Source organism: Triticum dicoccoides, chromosome 6A, assembly GCF_002162155.2.
Source record: "Triticum dicoccoides isolate Atlit2015 ecotype Zavitan chromosome 6A, WEW_v2.0, whole genome shotgun sequence".
In the NCBI taxonomy this organism is placed as follows: Eukaryota; Viridiplantae; Streptophyta; class Magnoliopsida; order Poales; family Poaceae; genus Triticum; species Triticum dicoccoides.
Genome location: NC_041390.1, coordinates 403298738 through 403315933, shown reverse-complemented (window position 1 = coordinate 403315933; position 17196 = coordinate 403298738). Strand labels below are relative to the sequence as shown.

The following is a 17196-nucleotide window of genomic DNA, read 5'->3' as shown; positions in this document are numbered from 1 at the left end:
GAGATAGATTATTGCTTGCTTCATGGACTCATCAATCTTAGTATCATCAGCGATATGGAGAGAGAAAAGCAACATTAGCAATGAAATGGTCACATGAGACTGCATTAAGTTGCCGAATAGCAGAGCACACTCAGCCTTGGTTTATAACATATATATGGCCCATAACTGAGTGCTAAACTGCTAGGACTATGCACATATTCATTTATTAATTGCTTAATTTGACAAGAAAGTAGAGATGACAGTAAGTAGAAAAAACTAAAATATGTGGTAACTGAAAGAGACCTATTTCATGGCCTGCATTAAGAGAGGATGAAAAATGCATATGCATATCAATCCAGCAAAGCTTCCGCCCAAGCAGTGGAACCTCTAGATGTCTGCTTTGGTGGAATGGAAGTTGCTCGCTCACCTGAAGGCTCCTGGAAGGGGTCGGCTGGAATGGGAGCTGCCGGAACCGGAGCTCGGCTGGTCAGAAACACAAGGGGCCAACACGGTCTATGTCAAGGGCTGACGCCTCGCTCCCACGGTCGATGTTAAGGTCGCGGTTGTGGTCACAATTGACGACGCTAGCTTCAACATCTCGCCCTCATCGTAATCCTGGTCGTCCCCTGTTCAGCCATTCCCAATGCTTGTCACCAAAAAGAAAGCCACCATTTACCCTTAGTTAACAGTGTCGACCTAAATGGGATTTAACATAAAAGTATAACAATGTCGTACCTCAGAATCAGTGACCAAAGACCGTAAGCTGGATGGAGATGGAGTAGCACCAATACCCAAAAATCTACAAATCCGCTGCTTTGATCTGAAGGTATTTTCTAATTTTTAGAAGTGGAAATCACATGGAAAGTCACCTGAAAAGGAGCAGCATATGAACTTATAGCAAAAGCTGAAGGCCTGGCAATTCTGGGCAGCATTTATGGTGCTGTTGGAACAACATGTGAGTGCAAGCATGCTACTGAAGGTGCTATGCCATTGCATCTATTTAATAAAATGTGCAAAGCTAATAACCTTGAAAGATCCGCTTGTTGAGTTCATCCTCTACATATTTATACACACAATTTATTCAGGTAAAAATCCATCTTCTTTAACACTGAAAGAATCATAAAAATTGATTGACTTAAATGCAATATCACAATAAAACGGATCTGATGAGAAAGAGGAAAGGTGGATCACTTTGCTTACCTGACGAAGACGGATGATGAACCCTGCATCGGCGCGTTGACCACACTACAAGAAATATGTTAATCCATGACGGATTTCTGTTGACGGTTTCAGAAACTGTCATCGATGGCCCGGTATAGCCCGCCAAGCCCGCTAAAGCCCGCCTAGCCACTCCCGTATAAAACCTAACCCTAAGACTTTGTTCCTCGGCCCGTGGCCACACCCTTCTCCCAATTCCCCATCGTCTCCCACGCATCGCCGCCAACCACCTGTTTGCCTCCGTCCTCTCACAGCTCGCCGCCGGCCTTCCCCCTTCCCTCCTCCTGCCTCGCAACTCTGGCAGCTGCCAGATCTACCGGATCCCCCACCCAACCATCCCTCCAGGAACCCATATGTCTCTCTCTCTCTCGTGCGACCACTCGCGCCGCGACCAACGGCCACCGATTCCGGCGAAGTCTGCCACCACGTACCAGACTCACGACCTGGTCTCCGACCTCTCCGTCCTCCTGACCGGCTGGATCCACCGATCCCGGTCTCCGGTGCTCGCCCGCGGCCCCTATCCCATGGCTAGGGTTTTGGCTGCGGCATCACGTCCATCGACGACATGTGTCCGGTGGCTCCTCTCCGTCGCACACCGCAACCCCCTCGCGCCCTCTTTACCTCCTGGATGGTGCCCCTTAGCTTGGTACGCTCGCGCGTGTTGTGCTCAACGACAGAGACCCCAGCCTCCTCTTCCGCGTCTCCGGCGCGGCCGTGCATCCTGCAACGACCTCCTCTGCCGCGCGACGGTGGTGGCTGACCTGCACTGCGACAGTTGCATCATCTACAAGCCTCTTTGGTGAGCTGCGTCCCTCCTCTATTCAGAGCCCATGACTGGGCCATACTCTGTTACATGTAGATTACTACTTGTATGCGCCTGAATAATGGGCTAAATTGTATAGTATGAATTCTAGTTTTTCTTGTAGGACTCGTTGCACCTTTAATTGGTTCTATTATGTGTTGGATAGTGTGGGAAACCTGTTAATCCGATGGCCTGTATGCTGGTTCGTAGGTGCTTTTTGCATAACCATTTTGGTGGATGCACTATTTCGGTGTTGTTTCATAGGTGCTTTTTGCATAATCAGTTGAGTGGATGTTCTATTTTCTAATATCATCATTCAGGTATAGCTGATGTTGCTAAAGTTAATGGTTTGCATACTGTTTTTATAGTGCACAACGAGCTTTGTGCATGATTTGCTGTCCATTATGTATTCAATAACAACTCTTGGAAAACCGATACCATTAGAAGCTAGCCACTTGAGAAGGTTTGCTAATTTTTTCACAAATTCTGAATTAGTTATAACTTAACAATGACGTTGTGGCAGAATTTTAAAATAAGGCTCTGTAGTATCCACAATAGAATGTGTTTGGTGCAACGTACTACATGTGCAAAGAGCAAAGCATACTGATCCTTATGATACTGTTAGATGCATGCATTCATGTGCACTGATTTTAATATATGAAAGTAAAATAAGATAAATGGAATGGATTGTAGTAAAAATATATGCATCTTACACCCAATTCAGTGCAAAGGATGAGCTGGCCTGGTCTCCTTAGCTAGTGTAACGCCCTGAGACCGATGTGCCAGGGGTCGTCCAGTTATTCGCTGTTGTTGCCTTGTCAGTGCTTGCGTGTCATGCATTGCATATCATGTCATCATGCGCATTTCTTTTGCATACGTGTTCGTCTCATGCATCCGAGCTTTTTTCCCGTTGTCCGTTTTGCATTCCGGCGCTTCGTTCTCCTCCGGTGGTCATTTCTACCTTTCTTTTGTGTGTGGGGATTAAACATTTCCGGATTGGACCGAGACTTGCCAAGCGGCCTTGTTTACTACCGGTAGACCGCCTGTCAAGTTTCGTATCATTTGGACTTCGTTTGATACTCCAACAGTTAACCGAGGGACCGAGAAGGCCTCGTGTGTGTTGCAGCCCAACACCTCTCCAATTTGGCCCAAAACCCACCTAACTCTGCTCCATCATCTCGGTCGTTCGATCACGATCGTGTGGCCGAAAATCGCACCTCATTTGGACTCTCCTAGCTCCCTCTACCTATAAATATGTGATCCCCTCCGAAATTCCGCGCAGATCAAACCCTAGCCCCGCTCCTCACGCCGCCGGACAAGACATCCCACCACCGGCCGGACATGTCCACCGCCCTCAGCCACCTCACTCCGACCAATCCCGTCGCGCAATGTCACCCAACCGCCGCCGCCAGCCTATCCCGAGCCGCCACCTCACCTCCCCTGCGCCCACTTCGCCGCCATCCTCCCGGGGCCCAGATCCGGCCCGCCCCGGGGCCGAACCGGGCCACCACGGGGCCCTCTCTTCGCCACCGCGCGCTGGGAGCTCGAGCGCTCCGCCGCTCCTCCGTTGCCGGCCTCCGCCGTCGCCTGCAACCTTCGCCGGAGTCGAGCCCCGCCTCCCGCTCGTCCCTTGCACCACCGCCGCGCCCGTAGAACCCATCGTCGCCAAGCCCCGCTGACCTCGGGAACAGGTCCCGCAGCCTCGGCCTCCGCTCCCCGCGCCCGGAACCGGCAGGTCTCCGCCGTCCCTCGCCGTCATCGCCATCGGGCGCCGCCGCTCCTGCCTCCCCGATCCGATCGGGATCGAGGGAGACGAGCGCGCCCCCGTTGACCGCCCGCTGGGCCTCTTCCCCGCCTTCCGGCCCAGCGCAGCGCCCCCGCCTCGGCCTGCCTCCTCCAACCTGGGCCGAAGCCCACTGGGTGAGGCCTCCCCAGCGCCTTTGTTTTTTTTCCTTCCTACTGTTGGGCCAGTTCCTGTTTCGGCCCGCATGTGTTTTTTTTCAGCGCCTGGGATTTTTCCCATTTATCCAGAGTTTGCCAGTTTTACAAATTAGTCCCCCTAGTTTATGCATTTAATAACTCACTAACCGTGCATCGGATTAAAATGTTTTACATATGAAACTTGCTCAGAATTTTGTGTAGATTAATAATATCCAACTTTCACCCATGTTTAAAATGTTAAAAATGTTGTTTGATTAAATTTGCTCCTATGCCATGTTAAAATGATTTATTTCATAACTAAATAACCGTAGCTCCGATTTTAATAATCTTTATATGTAAATGGGGTAGAAAAATGCCTAGTTTAACATGGTGGCATCATCTTGCACGTTTAACAACTCTAAAATAATGTTTAGGGCAGAACAGTACCAAACCTTAAATTATGCATATGAGGATTTTCCGGAATTGTTGTTCGTTGCTTCCGGCCTCATTTAAACTTGCCTAGATACGTAGTTTTGGTGTGCTTCACTTCTTGCCATGTTAATCAACATATAATATTGTTGGGGTACATAAACGAGAGAGAACTAAATAATTGATGTGGTGTTTTGTCAATATGCATCCCGATGCATATTGAGCTCCACTTAATTTGTAGGATTGTTTGTGCACTTTGCCATGCCATGCATACTTAAACCAGACATGCATCATACTTGTTTGCGCATCATGCCATGATTATGTCGTGGTTGTTTACTACGTTGTCTGCTTCTTTCTGGTGTGCTTCTTCGGGTTGGTTCCGATAACGTCGTGTTGTGAGGATTCGTTCGTCTACGTTCCGTTTGTCTTCTTCATGGACTCGTTCTTCTTCCTTGCGGGATCTCAGGCAAGATGATCATACCCTCGAAATCACTACTATCTTTGCTATGCTAGTTTGCTCGCTCTTTGCTATGCCAATGCTTCGATGCCTACCATTTGCTTGTCAGCCTCCCAATTGCCATGTCAAACCTCTAACCCACCATGTCCTAGCAAACCGTTGATTGGCTATGTTACCGCTTTGCTCAGCCCCTCTTATAGCGTTGTTAGTTACAGGTGAAGATTGAAGTTTGTTCCTTGTTGGAACATGGAGATGTTGTTCCTTGTTGGAATATTGTTTACTTGTTGGGATATCACGATATATCTTATTTAATTAATGCATCTATATACTTGGTAAAGGGTGGAAGGCTCGGCCTTATGCCTGGTGTTTTGTTCCACTCTTGCCGCCCCAGTTTCCATCATATCGGTGTTATGTTCCCGGATTTTGCGTCCCTTACGCGATTGGGCTATTATGGGAACCCCTTGACGGTTCGCCTTAAGTAAAGCTCCTCCAGCAATGCCCAATATTGGTTTTACCATTTGCCACCTAGCCTTTTCTTTTCCCTTGGGAGTCGCGCTCCTGAGGGTCATCATTATTTTACCCCCCCCCCCCGGGCCAGTGCTCATCTGAGTGTTGGTCCAAACTAGAGTCCTATGCAGCGCCCCCTCGGGGAAACTCGAGGTTTGGTTTTAGTTGTATGGAGCGCTCATCTGAGTGTGCCCTGAGAAAGAGATATGTGCAGCTCCTATTGGGATTTGTTGGCACATTCGGGCGGTGTTGCTGGTTTAGTTTTACCCTATCGAAATGTCTTGTTGTACCGGGATACCGAGTCTGATCGGAACGTCTCGGGTGGAGGTCTATTCCTTCGTTGACCGTGAGAGCTTGTCATGGGCTAAGTTGGGACACCCCTGCAGGGATTTGAACTTTCGAAAGCCGTGCCCGCGGTTATGGGCAGACGGGAATTTGTTAATGTCCGGTTGTAGATAACTTGAACCTTAACTTAATTAAAATGAATCAACCGCGTGTGTAGCCGTGATGGTCTCTTTCCGGCGGAGTCCGGGAAGTGAACACGGTGTTGGAGTTATGCTTGACGTAGGTTGTTCTAGGATCACTTCTTGATCATACTTTTATCGACCGTGCTTTGCCTTCTCTTCTCGCTCTCATTTGCGTATGTTAGCCACCATATATGCTAGTCGCTTGCTGCAGCTCCACCTCATACCTTGACCTTACCCATAAGCTTAAATAGTCTTGATCGCGAGGGTGCGAGATTGCTGAGTCCCCGTGACTCACAGATACTTCCAAAACCAGCTTGCAGGTGCCGATGAGACCGTGCAGATGACGCAACCAAGCTCAGGAGGAGCTCGATGAAGATCTTGTCCTTTATGTGGTTTTGTTCTAGTTGATCAGTAGTGGAGCCCAGTTGGGGTCGATCGGGGACCTTTGTCGCATTTGGGGTTCTTCTTTTATTTTGGCTCCGTAGTCGGGCCTTGAGTGTATTTGGATGATGTAATGCTTTATTCATGTAATTGTGTGAAGTGGCGATTGTAAGCCAACTATGTATCTCTTTCCCTTATGATATTACATGGGTTGTGTGAAGATTACCTCACTTGTGACATATGCCTTCAATGCGATTATGCCTCTAAGTCGTGCCTCGACACGTGGGAGATATAGTCGTATCGAGGGTGTTACAAGTTGGTATAAGAGCCTTCCCCGACCTTAGGAGCCCCATTGCTTGATCGTTTTTAGCGGCCGAGTTGTGTCTAGAAAAATGTTTTGAGTCATTTAGGAATTATATATCGGAGAGTTTAGGAATTCTTTTTACTTACCAGTCTCCTCATCGCTCTGGTAAGGCATCCTGACGTAGAGTTTGACTCTTCTCTTCTCAAATTTCACTAAAGAAAATTTAGGATCACGCGGGTATCTTGGAATCGTTCCGATGGTTTTATGATGAGAACATTGTCTTGGTGCCTCCTGTCAGGGGTTTAGTGGAAGTGTCCCGGGGAGTTGAGCTCCGAGGTGTTGTCGTCATAATTTTATCGTTGCAGTTCTGGAATACCTGAGTTTAGTACGCCGACATCGAAAATCTCTTTTATGCAGTTCGTTGGTGAGATAACCTCGACGCCACCCAGTACTGGGGCGGGAGTTCGGGAGTATCGCCATAACTTGTATAACGGATGCTTTTCGAAGGTTGAGGTAGATGATTTCCGAAGGTTTCTTGGTTATGTGTTGAAGGATGGATACAGCTGGATGTAGGATTTGCTAGATTTGGGTGAGATATTATGCTTCCCCTGTATCCCCAACACCTGATTGCATAACCGGAAAGTTTCGGGAGTTTCATAGGTGGGAATTCAAGTAGCTCTTAGGATATCTTTCCGACGGATGTATGATATGAAATTGGGGTTCAACGTCTAGTGGTCCGCCTATTCACGGTCGGTTTTACAGCGGTCTCGTTGTGTCTTAAAGAGTCCTTGGCTATGCCGACTCGGGGACGCTTCGTATGTGATGTGCACTTTCTTGTACATGATGGTGTTGTACGATCGAGCCCGTGTAGGCCCCACCACGAAAACTTCGGACGAAATCTCTATCATATGTTTGTTCCGGCTTATTCCGCAAGCCAATCCTTTGTTTTTGTTTTGAGTTGTGGTATTCGAGTTGCTTCAATGTCAAGTGTTGATTCCATATCTTTCCCAAATGGTGTTCTCATATTCCTATGAGAATACTAATCCTTCTCGATCATCGAGTTTGTCATGTCAATCCTTTTCAACCGGTGTGCTTCTCTTCTAGTGGATCCGACCATTTCGACTTCCGCAAGATCAATTATCAGTTTTTTCTCAACGGTGTTCGTTTCATCTATTCCAAATTGTCTTTGTTTTTCCCACCCTCCCTCCCTTGCTTTTCTCCGAGGACTCATATATCTCAATCAAGTATCCTTTTATTGATGGGAAATCTCTCCATTCTTTCCCGTCAATGCTTTTATCCGGTGGTTCTCATGAAGATTCTAACGGAGCTTCTAGTTCGTCTCTCATCACTCGTCTTCTTCTCCGGTGGAACCAATTCAAGTTGTTGGTGTTGATCATATCCCTTTTTTCCCTCGTTTCTAATGCCTTCTCATACCGGTGTACCTCATAACAATTCACTTCTCACTATTCATTTGTTCCAGCGTGCTCAGAGCTTTCTCAAAAGGCTCGTCTTGTCATTCAAGATCTGTTCAACCTATTTCAAGGTTGTTATCCCATTCAAGCCATTTAATTCAACCGGTGCAATCTCTCCTTCAAATTGTTCAACGGTGTTTCTTTGAGTGGGCCCTAACCCACAGGTCTTTTCCCAGGATCTTACCTGACTCTTCCTATTTTCCCGGAGCTATCCTAAAAATTTCCTTTCGGAGTTTGACGTAAGAATGAGTTATCATTAGTCAAATGTCTTTCTCCAAGATCTTTCATTTCTTTTCATCGTTGGCTCAACCTTTCCATTCCGGAGTGTCTAAATAATTCATGGTGGTGTTTCTCGTCGTCATTCTCGGATTTTGAAGACCGAAGAAGATTTTCTCTCAATCTTGCTCCATTCTCTTCAAGATTCGTGATTCTAGCTTGTTGCCATTCTCTCATAATTGTTCGATTGTGAGATTTCTTTTCACCTACCCGGAGTAATTCAGGAGCCTTTTTAGTTTTGTTCATCCAGAGTCCATCAATTCTGATTTATTCATTCCAGCTTTCAGCTCTCGTTCTCCAAATCTTACCGGTGCATCATTCAATATTCTTTAATCAGCGCGTGATCTCTTCGTTTCAGTTGTATCTAAATTCGCTAAAGTACCTTCATTCATTTGCTAATTCTTACCGGTGATGCACCCCTACTTCGATCATTTTTCAATTCTTACGGTGGTCCGTTCAAGAGTTCTCTTCCTTGGTCACCATATCAATTTATTCGTTGTTTCAACCCTTCCGGTGGTTCGCTCAATACCTTCTCAAGTTTGCGCTATATCTCTCTTAATCCTCTCTACGAGAATAAGTAGTGTGCCAAATCCATTGTTGGTCATCAATTTAAATTGGTGAAGGATAAGCATAATGCAATTCTTATTCTTGTTTCTTCGAGTGAATCAATTCCGTATCCAGGAGGTTCATCAAAATTCTTGTTTCCTATTGTTCATCTTCTCTTTTTCCCGGAGTTCTATCCTTTTTCAACTATGTCATCACGGAGATCCATCTAAGTCATTACAAGGATTCACCTTGTGCTTTCAACTTATCTTTCTTCTCGTTATTCTTTTGTTACTGGAGTTTTCTTCATGGAGGCTATACATGAGGGTTCATCAAGGATTTAATTTCTTCTCGAAGTGTTCATCAATATTCTGTTCAAGGGAACTCAAGTTTTCTTCATCTTGCAATCCGGAGTGCAATTCTTTCACGCATATCTTTTGAGGTGGTGTTATGTCATTCTTGATAATTTCCCTTCGTGCTTCGTGTTTCACAAGTTACCAAGATGAGGTATTTTAATCCATTAATCTCGTCATTGGAGTTATCTTGGGTTATATTTCACCTTAAGCTTTCCCTAAGGATTGTTGCTATCTATGGTGCTCATAAGTGACCCAAGTTCTTCATTTATCCTCCCGGAGAAATAAGTTTTCTCGTCTCCTTGTTCATTCCAATCCAATTCTTTTCCCGTGAGTGGCAGGTTGTCACCTCATAATTTGAGTTGTATTCCATAAGACCATATCAAGCTTATGATTTTCGTTGTTGGTTTTCCAACAACTCCATTCTAGCATTTCTTGTAAGCGTGCTCCCTCGAGATCTTGTTTCCCTTCGTTCATCCCACTCCATTCTTACTTTTGTTCCCGAGGCTTTGTGATGTTTCTCTCTTCAACTCATCATCTTGTTTGTCAAGACCATGTTCTTTTCGTGCCTATTCATTTAACCGGAGTGTCGTGCCCTCTTTTCAAGTTCTATCTCCTTATCAAGTTCTTATTCAATTCCTCTCTTTTCAACCGGAGTGCTGCCCGAATTTGGTCTTCCTTGATCCCCTTCTTTAACGGAGTGTTTTCAATATATATCTTGCCTTCAACCTCAAGTTTTTTTTCGCAATGTTCTTTGTCCCTCTTTTCTAACGGAGTGTTTTCAACTTCGTTCATCTTCGTTGTATTCTTTTCTCGAAATGGCTTAACCTTTTTCAAGGTTCTTTGGTTTCACTCATTTGTCAAAGAAGCAACTTAGTTTTACCTATTCTCTTTCTCCTCCATTTTCCCTCCGGTGCCATTCTAGATCTCGGGACGAGATCCTCTCGTAGTGGTGGAGTGCTGTAACGCCCCGAGACCGATGTGCCAGGTGTCGCCCAGTTATTCGCTGTTGTTGCCTTGTCATTGCTTGCGTGTCATGCATTGCATATCATGTCATCATGCACATTTCTTTTGCATACGTGTTCGTCTCATGCATCCGAGCTTTTTCCCCGTTGTCCGTTTTGCATTCCGGCGCTTCGTTCTCCTCCGGTGGTCATTTCTACCTTTCTTTTGTGTGTGGGGATTAAACATTTCTGGATTGGACCGAGACTTGCCAAGCGGCCTTGGTTTACTACCGGTAGACCGCCTGTCAAGTTTCGTATCATTTGGACTTCGTTTGATACTCCAACGGTTAACCGAGGGACCGAGAAGGCCTCGTGTGTGTTGCAGCCCAACACCTCTCCAATTTGGCCCAAAACCCACCTAACTCTGCTCCATCATCTCGGTCGTTCGATCACGATCGCGTGGCCGAAAACTGCACCTCATTTGGACTCTCCTAGCTCCCTCTACCTATAAATATGTGATACCCTCCGAAATTCCGCGCAGATCAAACCCTAGCCCCGCTCCTCACGCCGCCGGACAAGACATCCCACCACCGGCCGGACATGTCCGCCGCCCTCAGCCACCTCACTCCGACCAATCCCGTCGCGCCACGTCACCCAACCGCCGCCGCCAGCCTATCCCGAGCCGCCACCTCACCTCCCCTGCGCCCACTTCGCCGCCATCCTCCCGGGGCCCAGATCCGGCCCGCCCCGGGGCCGAACCGGGCCACCACGGGGCCCTCTCTTCGCCGCCGCGCGCTGGGAGCTCGAGCGCTCCGCCGCTCCTCCGTTGCCGGCCTCCGCCGTCGCCTGCAACCTTCGCCGGAGTCGAGCCCCGCCTCCCGCTCGTCCCTTGCACCACCGCCGCGCCCGTAGAACCCATCGTCGCCGAGCCCCGCTGACCTCGGGAACAGGTCCTGCAGCCTCGGCCTCCGCTCCCGGCGCCCGGAACCGGCAGGTCTCCGCCGTCCCTCGCTGTCATCGCCATCGGGCGCCGGCGTCCCTGCCTCCCCGATCCGATCGGGATCGAGGGAGACGAGCGCGCCCCCGTTGACCGCCCGCTAGGCCTCCTCCCTGCCTTCCGGCCCAGCGCAGCGCCCCCGCCTCAGCCTGCCTCCTCCTCCAACCTGGGCCGAAGCCCACTGGGTGAGGCCTCCCCAGCGCCTTTGTTTTTTTTCCTTCCTACTGTTGGGCCAGTTCCTGTTTTGGCCCGCATGTGTTTTTTTTCAGCGCCTGGGATTTTTCCCATTTATCCAGAGTTTGCCAGTTTTACAGATTAGTCCCCCTAGTTCATGCATTTAATAACTCACTAACCGTGCATCGGATTAAAATGTTTTACATATGAAACTTGCTCAGAATTTTGTGTAGATTAATAATATCCAACTTTCACCCATGTTTAAAATGTTAAAAATGCTGTTTGATTAAATTTGCTCCTATGCCATGTTAAAATGATTTATTTCATAACTAAATAATCGTAGCTCCGATTTTAATAATCTTTATATGTAAATGGGGTAGAAAAATGCCTAGTTTGACATGGTGGCATCATCTTGCATGTTTAACAACTCTAAAATAATGTTTAGGGCAGAACAGTACCAAACCTTAAATTATGCATATGAGGATTTTCCGGAATTGTTGTTCGTTGCTTCCGGCCTCATTTAAACTTGCCTAGATAGGTAGTTTTGTTGTGCTTCACCTCTTGCCATGTTAATCAACATTTAATATTGTTGGGGTACATAAACGAGAGAGAACTAAATAATTGATGTGGTGTTTTGTCAATATGCATCCCGATGCATATTGAGCTCCACTTAATTTGTAGGATTGTTTTTGCACTTTGCCATGCCATGCATACTTAAACCGGACATGCATCATACTTGTTTGCGCATCATGCCATGATTATGTCGTGGTTGTTTACTATGTTGTCTTCTTCTTTCCGGTGTGCTTCTTCGGGTTGGTTCTGATAACGTCGTGTTATGAGGATTCGTTCGTCTACGTTCCGTTTGTCTTCTTCATGGACTCGTTCTTCTTCCTTGCGGGATCTCAGGCAAGATGATCATACCCTCGAAATCACTACTATCTTTGCTATGCTAGTTTGCTTGCTCTTTGCTATGCCAATGCTTTGATGCCTACCATTTGCTTGTCAGCCTCCCAATTGCCATGTCAAACCTCTAACCCACCATGTCCTAGCAAACCGTTGATTGGCTATGTTACCGCTTTGCTCAGCCCCTCTTATAGCGTTGTTAGTTGCAGGTGAAGATTGAAGTTTGTTCCTTGTTGGAACATGGAGATGTTGTTCCTTGTTGGAATATTGTTTACTTGTTGGGATATCACGATATATCTTATTTAATTAATGCATCTGCATACTTGGTAAAGGGTAGAAGGCTCGGCCTTATGCCTGGTGTTTTGTTCCACTCCAGTTTCCGTCATATTGGTGTTATGTTCCCGGATTTTGTGTCCCTTACGCGGTTGGGCTATTATGGGAACCCCTTGACAGTTCGCCTTAAGTAAAGCTCCTCCAGCAATGCCCAACATTGGTTTTACCATTTGCCACCTAGCCTTTTCTTTTCCTTGGGAGTCGCGCTCCTGAGGGTCATCATTATTTTACCCCCCCCGGGCCAGTGCTCATCTGAGTGTTGGTCCAAACTAGAGTCCTGTGCAGCGCCCCCTCGGGGAAACTCGAGGTTTGGTTTTAGTTGTATGGAGCGCTCATCTGAGTGTGCCCTGAGAAATAGATATGTGCAGCTCCTATCGGGATTTGTCGGCACATTCGGGCGGTGTTGCTGGTTTAGTTTTACCCTGTCGAAATGTCTTGTTGTACCGGGATACCGAGTCTGATCGGAACGTCTCGGGTGGAGGTCTATTCCTTCGTTGACCGTGAGAGCTTGTCATGGGCTAAGTTGGGACACCCCTGCAGGGATTTGAACTTTCGAAAGCCGTGCCCGCGTTTATGGGCTGACGGGAATTTGTTAATGTCCGATTGTAGATAACTTGAACCTTAACTTAATTAAAATGAATCAACCGCGTGTGTAGCCGTGATGGTCTCTTTCTGGCGGAGTCCGGGAAGTGAACACGGTGTTGGAGTTATGCTTGATGTAGGTTGTTCTAGGATCACTTCTTGATCATACTTTTATCGATCGTGCTTTGCCTTCTCTTCTCGCTCTCATTTGCGTATGTTAGCCACCATATATGCTAGTCGCTTGCTGCAGCTCCACCTCATACCTTGACCTTACCCATAAGCTTAAATAGTCTTGATCGCGAGGGTGCGAGATTGCTGAGTCCCCGTGACTCACAGATACTTCCAAAACCAGCTTACAGGTGCCGATGAGACCGTGCAGATGACGCAACCAAGCTCAAGAGGAGCTCGATGAAGATCTTGTCCTTTATGTGGTTTTGTTCTAGTTGATCAGTAGTGGAGCCCAGTTGGGGTCGATCGGGGACCTTTGTCGCATTTGGGGTTCTTCTTTTATTTTGGCTCCGTAGTCGGGCCTTGAGTGTATTTGGATGATGTAATGCTTTATTCATGTAATTGTGTGAAGTAGCGATTGTAAGCCAACTATGTATCTCTTTCCCTTATGATATTACATGGGTTGTGTGAAGATTACCTCACTTGCGACATATGCCTTCAATGCGATTATGCCTCTAAGTCGTGCCTCGACACGTGGGAGATATAGTCGTATCGAGGGTGTTACAGCTAGTTATATTGTGCACCTTCTCCTTTCCTAGATATGCTCTTAATCGTCAGTGTATTTCTTCTTCCTTGTTTTAATCTTATGAATTAGATGCAAATACTGTCGCTTGTTCCTCCTCCTCTACAGCCAGTGTGTGGACTAACAAAGCTAAGGAAAGATGGAATCCGTATGGCAAAATGGAAGAAATAAAATGAATAGATGAAGCAGTAATTCAAACAAAATCCCTGTATGCAATATAAACTAAATAAGGATACATGAGGATAAACTAACAGAAGGATAATTATGTTGTGTGCTAATTCCTGTATTTACATTACGCTACATAAGATAAACTGCCATAAGTATGCTAGTCTGAAGGGTTGATAACTCACATCTGTTTTTGAATTCGGTTGTTTTATCTGTTTAGGGTCCTCAGTGTATTAAATGATTCGATATGTAAAATCAACAAATGTTAAATATTTCAGTTTTACCATGTTCAATTAACCTCCTTGATACCTTCATGTGTGTTTAGGGTCAAAAGCATGTGCTGTCAGTGGCAGCAAATGTTCAGTTTAGCTACTACCTGCTGGACATGTAAGGTTTATAGTGTGATCACAGCAGAAGGTATTTCATTTTAGTTGCACATTTTAAGGACTAGTAATTTGGTGTCTGATATGTGTGTTTTAGTCTCACCAATGCAAATATGGAAAATAATGTGCGGCTACCCATTGTACATTGTTCCTTAGTTCAGTTAGTATGCAATTGAATCAATTCTTTAAGAATCCAGTTAGTAAATTTAGACATTTGGGAAGGCATAGTTCTGTAAGAATTCGGTTCAGTTGAGATAACATTTTCATTTCAGTAATAATGAATGAAACCACATATCCAATTGTCACACTAATATCTTTGCTTTGCACATTATATTCAGTACATCTCCCACATAATCGACGCCGGCGACACCGTCCTTGAGCAGAATAGGGTGAGCTTGATACCCTTCCATTCTTGATGTGAATTATTCTGGCTGTAGATTTTGAGCTGTTCAAGGTGCGGACTGTTGTGAGTTGTTCAAGGTGTGGACTGTTGTGTGGTTCCAGTAAAGTTATAACTGTACAGATATTTCTGTGTGCATAAAATCTGCATTGGACAATGTCCCTGATATCATGCATTGTATCCATACTCTACTAGACTTTCCTAACTATTAGTTCACCGTTTATCAAGTATTTTCTTGTTTAATAATTTACTAAAGATTTTTTTTCATGAAATAAAAGTACATAGCTTAGTACTCCACAAATAAACTATTAGTGTGGGAGATCTCTCAATGAAACTGTATGATGTTCTTTGTTAATATTTTGCATGCCATTTGAAGTTAACTTGGCAAGCAAGTATTGTTTAGTACTGTATTTGTTGGCGCTTTGAGATGAACTTGCAACATTAGCATCAAGTTATATGAAAAATCCTTTGGTGCTGATTTTGATTTAAATATTGAGTTAGTATAGTCCACAACATTACATATTTGGATTTGAACTTGGCCTATTTTTATGCCCAGTTTGCGTTAATTATTTTAAGTTAGTCTGTCACTTCTTTACTGTCATTCTTGTTTGTTAAGGAATGGTGTGGTATAGTGTCTATGCTGGCAGAATTTTCTTTACATAATTTTTAGCTGATCGCTTATACAGAAAATTTTGATCCAGAAAATCCAAGTACTTACATGTGCGCACAGCTTCCTCTCACAAAAAAAACCTAAGTGCATGTCACTTTTTTTCTCATTTCTTTAGAGTACAGAAATGGTTGATAAGATAAACTAAATACATGTACAGGCGCACTGCTTCCTCTCAGAAAAAAAACTAAGTACATGTCTCTATTACGTTTGTTTGCTTCTTTGAGAAATCTCATCTCTGTTCGCTAGGCCAGAAAATAGATAGCTCCCAGCCTGGTTAACCCCATGCACATATTGTCTGTTCGGTCCAGAACCGATGACTGGACCAACTGCTGCTGCTACTGTACTTTTAGCTCTGATGTGTGCTTGTTACTTGTCACTTGTAGCCTCACTTAGATTATACTTTCATTTGACACACTTTTCTTCGGACAAATTTTTTTGAACTTGTAACTAGTCTGGTTGTTTTCACGTGTGTTACCCACATTTACCTGTTTCCATAATATAGTAGTGGCGTTTCCACGGATGTTATTACTCTTTGGATTATTTTGGAAGCTCGCTTTTATAACTTATTACAAATTTGTATGTGTTTTGATTCTATGCAGGTTTGGCAGTTGAGATTGAAGTTTTTTATCAGGAATTGCTTGGCCTCGGATAGTTTCCTTGGTTCGGTGTAGTGTTTGAGATTAAAATCAGTAGAAGTGCATTTTCTTTGAAGTCATGTTACTCATTTTTTTAAAGGTGCTTATAACACTTTCTAGATATTCTTGTGATTGATATTAAGCTTTGTTTTCTTAAATCAGACTAGATTGTTGGAACTCTGTATTGTCATGTAAACAATTGCTATTTTTTGAATGAATAAAATTTGGTTGTCCTCTTGTAAATTGTGTTCCATTGTGAAAATAGGATGTATGAAAAATAAATAGCTGATTGGTTGGATCATCCACCAAAATTATTGGGCCAAATCCTAATTGGGTTGGTTACAACATGGGCTATTAGCCTCGACGTCAGATCCACGTAGACGACTTGTTAGGTCCACATTGCATCCACGTCATGTAAATTGGTGACGGATTGTTCCGTCACGGCCTAGTTTGGGCTTGGCGGGCCTGGGGCAAATCCATGACGGCCAAGAACCATCATGGAAGGTGCGGTGTCAAATTATGACGCGATATACATGATGGATTTTAAATCCGTCATGGATTTGCATGCATGACAGATTTTGGCTATTCTGTGACGGACTAAGATCGTCATGTATTAACAAGTTTCTTGTAGTGCCATGGCCTTGTGTAGGCTAGCGACACAGATCTGCGTCCCCACACCCACATACAGGTTGGAGCTCTCCCGTCGCGCCGCCGATGGGGCTCAGTAGACGACGTCGTCAGCCTGGTCGTAAGAATGATTTCTGTCAAGTCATGAGCAATTGTCTAAAATGGATTTCAAAGTTCAGTTTGTACAGAAAATCCATGTAAGTACCTTGGGGGTAAAATCTTCTATAACGTATACTGAATTGGATTTCATCTATGATATGGCGAAAGGAGGCCACGACTCAGTGTGCAGATACCTTAAAACTTTGGGCGATGCTGATGGCTATTTTCATTCGTCTGAGCCAAGCGAGTTGGGCTGCTTCACCATCTAAAGGAAGAAAACAAATGAGATCAAATCTATGACACATAGAAAATGCAAATATTTAGTCTGTCATAATGAAACTGAAGAGATAGACCTACAATGTAGGTGCTCGTACAGGGTCCCATTTGATGCATACTCAAAGACTAACATCCTCGAGAATGGGTCA

General features: G+C 45.2%; 1 long non-coding RNA gene across 1 annotated transcript; it reads right to left on the bottom strand.

Annotated features, from left to right (window-relative positions):
• Positions 1 to 412: 412 nt before the first annotated feature.
• Positions 413 to 1224, bottom strand: LOC119316780. The gene is made up of 3 exons (XR_005153306.1): positions 1180 to 1224; positions 715 to 848; positions 413 to 625 (listed from the first exon to the last, which is right to left on the bottom strand). It is a non-coding gene; the product is annotated as an uncharacterized LOC119316780 (long non-coding RNA).
• Between the last annotated feature and the right edge of the window lie 15972 nt (positions 1225 to 17196).